We start from the raw sequence: 9,498 nt of genomic DNA on the forward strand, positions 1-9,498 counted from the left end.
AGAAGATATCCTTCACTGATATATATATATATATATATATATATATATATATATATATATATATACGTATATATATATATATATATATATATGGTTACTGGGCAAATAATTGCCTGTTTTGTGCCTAGTTAAATATGGAAAACAGCAGATTATTGAATAAAATATTCCTGTGATTATAGTTATTTTGCAATGTGAAGATACATACATGCACAATGCAATACATGTGTTTGGTATATAAATACATATCTGAATATATGCATGCGTTTAGGTATAAATGCATGAATGTGTACATATATATATATATTTAAATAATCCTAAACTCATTTAAATAGGTAATATGATATACATATGATATATATACATATATATATACATATATGTATATATATATATGCTGAGTTCTTGTGTTGTGATCAACTCTTTGTGATCCCCAAGGACCATAGCATGATACGTCTTCTATTCTCCATTGTCTCCAAAAGTTTATCCAAACTCATATTCATTGCTTCCATGACAATTCCACCTCATCCTCTGCCATCCTTTTACCTTCAATCTTTTACAACATCAGTCTTTCCAAGGAGTCCTCTCTTCTCATTACGTGTACAAATTATTTAAGCTTCAGCTTCATTTGACCTCCTAGTGAATAGTCTAATTTGCTCTCCAATGAACTCTCAAAAGTCTTCTTCAATAAAATTCAAAAGCATTGATTCTGTGGCGCTCATCTCTCCTTATATTCCAACTCTCACAACCTTATTTTGCTCCTGGAAAAGCCAAAGGGGCAGCTAGGTAGCACAGTACATCAAGCTGGCTCCAGGTCTGGGTTCATATCTGGCCTCAGATACATCCAAGCTTTGCGATCCTGAGCAAGTTAACCTCAGTTGCCTACACTTTGCCCTTCTTCTGTTTCAGAAATGATACCAAGGAAGAAGGTAAGGGCTTAAAAAAACCATAGCCCTGCCTATATGCCTATATGGACCTTTGCCATCAAGTTGATTCCTCCTATTTAGTATGCTGTCCACAATTACCATAGCTTTTCTTCCAAGGGAAAACAATTTAATTTCATGGCCACAGTTGCCACCCACAGTGATCTTTGAGCCCAAGATTATAAAATCAGACATTGCTTCCATTTCTTCTCCTTCTATTTGCCAAGATCTGAGGTGTTTTTTTTTTTATGTTAAGATTCAAACCAGCTTTTACACTCTCCTTTTTTTCACCTTTATAAATAGACTTCTTAATTCTTCTTCATTTTCTGCCATAAGAATGGTATGGTCTACCCCTTTTTTCCCACTGATTCCCTTAAGATTACTGACCTTTTGTTTATCTAGATGAATTTTGCTATTATTTTTGTACCTGAATAAAACACTTTATTGTATAATTAAAAAAAAAGAATGCTGTACATATCTGAGGTTGTTGAAGTTTCTCTCAGTAACCTTAATTCTAGAATTTACTCATCCATCCTGGCATTTCATGTGATGTACTCACATGATGTAGTTATATAAGTAAGTTGACAATATTCAGCTTTGTCATACTCCTCTTCCAGTCTTAAAGCAATCAGTTGTTGCATTCACATCTAACTATTGCATCTTGTCCTGCATTCAGGTTCTTTAGGAGACAAGTGAGATGATCTGGTACTCTTTTCTCATTGAGTACTTGCCACATCTTGTGATCCACACAGGCAGACACTTTAATGTAGTCAACAAAGCAGAAATTGATGTTTTTTTCTGGAATTGCCATATCTTCTCCATAATCCAGATAATGTCAGCAATTTTATCTTTAGTTGCAAACCAGCCTGCAGTTCTTGTAGTTTTTAGTTAGTGCTGAAATTTAGCTTGCAAAAGTTTAAGTATAACCTTGCTACCATGTGAAATTAGTAATTGTTTGGTAATTTTAATACATGTTAGTATTGTCTTTCTTTAGAAACTTGGACATAATAGAAACATAAAACATATAGTTTACTTTTGCATAAATTTTTTATTATAATGTCTTCTCTAGTGTGGGGAGGAAAGGAAGGAAGGAAGATACTTGGGATTTTAATGTAACCAAAAACAATTAAATAAATAGAAAAAAGAAGTAAGATATAAATTGATCTTAAAAAATTGATCTTTTTTACATCTAATGGCCACTGTTGAGTTTTCCAAATTTCCTGGTATACTGATCATCTTTAACTTTAACATCACTTTAACAACAGCATCTTTTAGTATTTTAAATAGCTCAGCTGAAATTGTATCACCTCAAATAGCCTTATTGATAGCAATAATTTCTACATACTATTTGACTTCATTCTCTAGAATGTTTGGGTTCTGCATCTGTAACCATAACATCATGGTTATCAATGATGTTAGGGTCTTTTATGTATAATTTTTTCCATATTTTCTAGTCCAATCTTCTCAATTCCTTTTACTGCTTCAGCCCTTACCATTTTTGTCTCTTATAATTATCCCCTTGATAATTCTAATTTACTTGAAAAGATTTTATCTTTCCCATTCTATTCTTTTCTTCTATTTATTTGAATTGCTAGTTTAATAAAACTTTATCTTTCCTTGCTCTTCCCTGGAATTCTGCATTCAATTGTTTATGTCTTTCCATTTCTCCTTTACCATTTGTTTTCCCTCTTTCCTCAGATATTTGTAAAGCCTCATCAAATAGCCATTTTGTTTCATAGATCTTTTTTCTTTAGAATCTCTTTGTTGCTGCCTCCTGTACAATATTGTCAACCTCAGTCCATAATTCTTTAGGCCCTCTTTCTACTAGATCTAATCCTGTAAATCTATTCATCACTTCCACACCATATTCATAAGAAATCGTATTTAGGTCATAGCTATAGTATCTTATGGTTTTCCCTACTTTCTTCATGTTAAGTCTAAATTTTACAGGGATAAGCTCATGATCTGAGCCATAGAGGCTTCTAAGTCTTATTTTAATTAACTAAACAGAGCATCTTCACCTTTGGCAATAAAGTATATACATAATCAATCTCATTCTGATATTATCCATCTGGTTATGTCCACTTATAAAGCCATTTTTCAGGTTGTTGAAAAAATGTTTGCTATGACAAATCTTTTATAGCTTCTGCCTTGCTTCATTTTATTCTCCAAAGCCAAACTTTTCTGTGATTCCAACTATCTTTGGATTTCCTGCTTTAGCATTCCAAACCCATAGATGAACATGATATCTATTTGGGCATGTTATTTCTAGAAAATGGTGTATATCTTCAGAGAACTGATTAACTTTGACCTGTTCAGCATCAGTGGAACATATACTTATATTACTGTTATTTTCAATGATTTGTTTTGGATTCAAATATATATTATTCTGTTGTTTTTGAGATTATACCCCAGTACCACTTTTCTCACTCCTCGATTGACTATAAGGACTTCTTCTAAGGGTTTCTTGCCCACACTAATATGTTTAATGTTTACTTGCATTAAATTCATACACCCCAATTTTTTTGAGTTCATGGACACTGAAGATGTCAGTGCTTTATCTTTCCATCAGCAATTTGACCACATATAATTTACTAGTTCAGAGATCTTATATTCAAAGATCCTACAAAATACTGATCAAAATACTGCATTAGATTTTCCTTTTGCTGCCAGATAATATCCACAGCAGAGTGTCCTTGATTTTGGTCCAGTTGCTTCATTACTACTTATAGTTTTCCTCCATTCTTCCCTAGTAGCAAATTTGACACTTTCAAAGCTGAGAGGTTCATCTTCATATTTCATATCTTTCATCATTTTAATACAGTCCAATGGGATTTTTTGGCAAAGATTTTGGAGTGGTTTGCCATTTTATTCTTCATTATATCACCTTTTGGCAGAACTTTCCACTATGACCTGTCCATCTTGGCTAACCTTGTAAAGAATAGCTCACAGTTTTATTGAGTTTTGCAAGGTTGTTTGCCATGACAAAGTAGTCATCTGGGAGGACACACATACACCCATACACATGCACATATATGATTATTTACAGGAATCCCTTCCACATTGTGGGGGGTTATGGGAATGGCACTCCCGGGATCTGGAAAATCTGTGTAAAATGCTTTGGCCCTACCTTTGTACCAAAGAAGTCTGATTTTTCTTTTTCCTTTATGCAGTGTTTTCTGTGTATGTTTATGGTATTAAAAATAAAACATATAGATATTATACAATACTACATATATATTGTATTTCTGACTTTCTAAACTTTTTTGTGGTAGTTGCTATTCTTCTCATGTCATCTGTGACTTCTACAAAAATCCCCCCAAATTCCCATTTAACTTCTTATGCCAATTTGCCACATATTAAAACCATGATGGGAAAAGTCACAATGTGAAGGAATACGGGTGTGTTCATATATACAGATACATACATATATGCATTTATATACATATATATCATCACACCCATGCATATACACATACATATGTAGTATGTATACATGTATACACGCACCAGAGTAAAGTTAGATCTACAGAGTCAATTTTGTTTTGTAAACAACAAACAGGCACAATAAGATCTCATATTTTGTCTAACTTTTAGTCAATGATTTAAATAAGAACACATTTTGCTTTAGAAAATCATCTGTAGAAGTCTATTCTTTTAAGAAAATTCATTAAGGAAATCTAGGGCATACAAGTAGATCATTCTCATACAGATGTTATGGAAATAAAAAATAGGGATGTGAGATCAGGGTTTCTGATATTACCTTCTTTCATAGCAGTGCTATCTAAGGCATTCTTTTTCATCTTCTTCTTTAGGTATCTTGAAAATAGATCCCTGAGTTCATTTAAAATTCTACCAAAGGCTGCTGCCACTCCTTTCCCTGCTGCCACTTCTCTACTGAGCTCTCTCCCCCCGCATCACATCCAGGTTTGAAGTTGACTTCTTCATCCTAGAACCTAGAAGAAGATGAGAGCCTAAAAGGATGTGAACTCTATGTTCAGAAGCATTACATTCAACAGCTTTTGAAAGAGTGCATTATAAATCTGATCATCCTATGAAGTTTCTTTGGGAGCATTTTGAAAAATTAGAAAAGGAGGAATGCAAGCAAATCTTGGTTCGTCAGAAGATGAGCTCCTATTTGGATTCCCTTGACGATGAAATTTCTCCTCCTCCAAATCCTGTTGTGAATGCACATTGCAGACAAAGTGGCGTGAGTTCTGAAGTCTCCACTGAGGAAGATGCTGTCTCCTTTGTGAGTCCAAAGACTACAAAACAGGACTGCTTTGGCAAAGGCCATCTCTAAGAATGTGCTCTTCACTCACCTTGATGACAACGAGAGAAGTGATATATTTGATGCCAGGTTTCCTGTCACTCATATTGCTGATCATTTCTATGTCATTGATCAAGGAGAAGTTGATGTGTACGTAAATATGGAATGGGTGACCAACAATGGTGAAGGAGGCAGTTTTAGAGAACTTGCACTGGCGTATGGCACACTGAGGGTTGCCACTGTCAAAGCCAAGACTGGCCTCTAACTTTGGGGCATTAATCAGGATAGTTATAGGTGCGTCTTGATGGGCAGCACTCTGAGAAAATGGAAGATGTATGAGGAATTCCTGAGCAAAGTCTCCATCTTGGAATCACTGGATAAGTGGGAACGACTGACAGTGGCTGATGCACTGGAAACTTCTCAGTTGGTTCAGGGACAACCAAAGGATGACTTTTTCATCATTACAGAGGGCACTGCTTCTGTTCTTCAGTGTCGGTCTGATAATGAGGAGTATGTTGAGATTGGAAGGCTTGGCCCATCAGATTACTTTGGAGAGATAGCTCTGTTGCTCAACTGGCCTCAGGCTGCCACTGTGGTGGCCTGGGGGACCACTAAAGTGTGTGAAACTTGATCATCCTCATTTCCAGAGAGTCCATGGTTCCTGCTCTGAAATCCTGAAGAGGAACATTCAGAGATACAAAAGCATCGTCTCCATTACTGTTTAAGGGAGCCCTTCCTCCTTTCTAAACCTCTCCAATATCTGCCTGCCTTTAAATATTTACCTTGTGACTCACAGGTTTGAACAGGACCATTTCATAGCTTTATCAAGCCATGTGGTTTTTGGTGACTCTTTATGTTTCTGTCTGATGCACTTGAGAGAAATGACCATTTTTTATGTCAGAGAAGACAAACAGATTTGGATGAGGTTTGCATTTTGACACCTTGGATGAATTCTAAAAGATGGGATTCAAATAAGTGGAAATGAAATACTCATCTGAAAAAAAATAAATACAATTGTACCAAAGTACCAGCACTGTATGGCTCTGTTTTTTCTGGTGTGGCACTTTATTTCTTAATGGAGTAAATCAGGTAATCAGGTTTTGGAATTGAAAAATAGAAATTCAGCAGTCATCAATGGATAAAAAAGGTGATTATAACAATTCTGGCATATCTCTCCATTTTGTATCTATTTGTTCTCTTCATTTGGGTGTTAATTATAAATTATAGTGGGATGATATAATTTATTTAATTCTAATGCCAATCTGTGTGTAGCTTTTTCTTTCTAAATCTTTTTAATGTTCCATGTATTTAAAATATATTTCCTATCAATTTCCTTCTCCCTCAAAGTTTTTTAAACAAACGTATACTCTAAACTGTCTTTATTCTTGGCTGCCATATCTTCCCACTTGGCCAAGAGATAAAATGTTTTATGTCTAAGACAGTTTCTGGGCTCCTTTAGTCTCTGATGGCTCTTGTTTTATATCAACTAAATTTCTCTAAGGAATCATAATAATGATTTGATCTCTTGACTTCTAAACATTCCTTTCAATATAATTATCTTTGTTCCTCTGGACCTGTGATTTATTTCATCTATGTGGGCACTCTAGTAGTATAGCCTGAAGTATGGGCAGTTTGTTTAAATGTGGTGGGTTGAATCTATTCTAATTGCATAGTCTCTTCTCATCTTTATCCTTTCTTTTAATTTGTCATTTTGACATCTGGTCTCACCAGTTGATCACCTGACTAAACATAGACAAATGGTTCTGAAAGAATTCCATATTCATAAACAGAAAAAAGAGACAAATATGAGCTACTTGAGTATATGCATTAAGAATAAGTTCCAAATATTAGAAAGTGAGTATGAGAAAAGATTTCTATAAATATAGGATATTAGAATCAGGTCTACGTTCAAAATATGGGCAGGAAAGAATTCTAAAGGGAAAAGCTGCCATGTTTAGAATATGAAAAATGAGCAGAAGTTAGACAAGTGTTTGCACATAAGTTGTACAAGAGGGTGTTCTATATTAGTCAAATGGAAAGTTGGTTCTAAGGTAAGTAACCACATGCTTACCCCCCATGAAGCAATATCAGTATTTTTAGATAAAACATATGATATATCAAAAATATAAATTTGCTTTGTAATTGGAACTTTAAAGTGTCCACACTGGTTCTAAGAAGGCTTTATCTTCCTAAAGCCATTATTCTTTGTTATGCAACTTGACTTTGAACCCTGTCTCTGATGTTTGCTAGCTATGAGAGACCAATGCTAGCATATTGATCAAAGAGTCATGGGATCACAGAATCAGCAATAATTGGAATGAAATAATGAAACATTTATTAAGCACTTACTGTGTTTAAAGCACTGTGCTAAGCATTGGGCTTCCATGTAAAAATTAAAAAAAAAAATAAAGCATTTCCTAATCTCAAGAAGCTTAAATCTCAATGAGGGAAAGAAAAAAAAACATATGGAGAATAGCCTCTGTAAGTCAGAAAGAAATATCCCATAGTCCTTAGGGTGTTTCAATAGATAGCAATTTTTTTGTCTTTAATGTTATTTCCATTGGCATCTTTTACATTAATTTCCTCATCTATAAAATCAAGATAATAAACCATGTAGTGTCTATTCCCTGGGTTGTGATGAAGAATCAATAGAATGATGTGTGCAAAATATTTTGTAATCCATGAAATATTATATCAGTCTCACTTATTGTTCTAGTTACTGGCTTATTCCTATTTCCTCTCTCTTTTCAGTGCATTATTTCTAAAAATTTTGCTGCAGTTGAAAGTATTAGCTATATTTTGAAATCTACTCTAAATTGACATATCCCATAATGCTCTTATTTCTTTTGATGCTATCATTAATTTGTCATACATCGATGTCTACTTTGATTTGGATACTATTTTAATGATGAGCATATGCTTTGTGGAAAGATACAGAGAGAGCTGATTACTTGCTAATACTGATATAGAGAAGGAAATAGCTAAACAGTCACATAATATTGAGGCTGCACAACACACTTTGCAGTGATTGTAAACAATGACATTTACTATATGAGGTGGAACTCAATTAGTACTACCATTGGTCTTGACTATTTATTTATGATCCCATTTTGATCTTGTTTACATACATTGTTTTGAACACTTCTATTTTAATGGACACACTAAATGAGAATACTGAATTGGTGCTAGAAATTATTCTTGATGGTATATGCTGAAGAAACAGTAGCCCACCACCAAGGAGATAATGTTAGCAGATTGTATGTTAGAATGCTGATGAATGACTTGCTGAGGCTATAATGATGATTCTGAGTAGTGTATCTGAATATTCAATCAGTTCCAGGTGTATATATGGTAACAATGGAAAAAAATCTGTAGAAGCAGCCTCTAAAGGGTGACAATAAGGCCTCTTAAAATATCCCATTGTTTTCCCTCCCTTGAAAGGGACTGCTCCAACATGATTCAACAGAATCATGATTATTATTAACATGACCTTTTGGAAATAGAATAATTAAATAATAAGGACATGTAATATTATATGAAGTGCAATTCTGAACCCCAAATTTTTACCCAGGAATTGAACATCGTTAAAAGTAATGACCCAGCATAAAATACAAAGTCAGTTTATGATTCTTAAGCTCAGATCTAACAGGATATATTTACTGTCACCACAAAAATTCCCTTTCTCTTTCATAGTAAGTTTTTATTGTCCTTTTTTAAAATTGATTATTTTGTGGTGATCATTTGTGTAACCACTTAACTTGTACATGGGAAGATGACAGAACTGTTTTAAAATTAGGCTGCACTAAATAGATACACGAATGTCTCTCAGCTGTTGCTACTATGAGAATGCACAGGAGTGAGAATAAAAAATAGAGAATGGGGATGAGTGTACTACTAATCATTTTTTACTTTTCCTTTTGTCACAGAGCCTTCCTCCAGAAGGTAGCCTTTGTTCTGAACCTTATGATTATTCTTGTCTTTAATTTATGGAGTCTACATAGAGTTGTGGAGCCAAACTCTATATACAATGAACAATAATATAATCATAATAATACATTGGCACCAAATAAATAGGATTATAGGAGTTAATATAGTCCAATTGTTAATTATGCTAACAATGTGGAAATTTCCTTCACCAGAGATAGGTGCTTACCTCTCTAGAAAAACTATAATTCTGTACTCTACAATCCAGATATTAAATAAAAAGGAAAGAAAGAAAGAAAGAAAGAAAGAAAGAAAGAAAGAAAGAAAGAAAGAAAGAAAGAAAGAAAGAAAGAAAGAAAGAAAGAAAGAAAGAAAGAAAGAAAG

General features: G+C 34.0%; 1 pseudogene; it reads left to right on the forward strand.

Moving 5' to 3' along the window:
* LOC123233558 overlaps nucleotides 1-5,915 on the forward strand; it is a 51,917-nt pseudogene extending 46,002 nt beyond the window's left edge.
* The last annotated feature ends 3,583 nt before the right edge of the window (nucleotides 5,916-9,498 follow it).

This window comes from Gracilinanus agilis, chromosome 2, assembly GCF_016433145.1.
Source record: "Gracilinanus agilis isolate LMUSP501 chromosome 2, AgileGrace, whole genome shotgun sequence".
Classification (NCBI taxonomy): Eukaryota; Metazoa; Chordata; class Mammalia; order Didelphimorphia; family Didelphidae; genus Gracilinanus; species Gracilinanus agilis.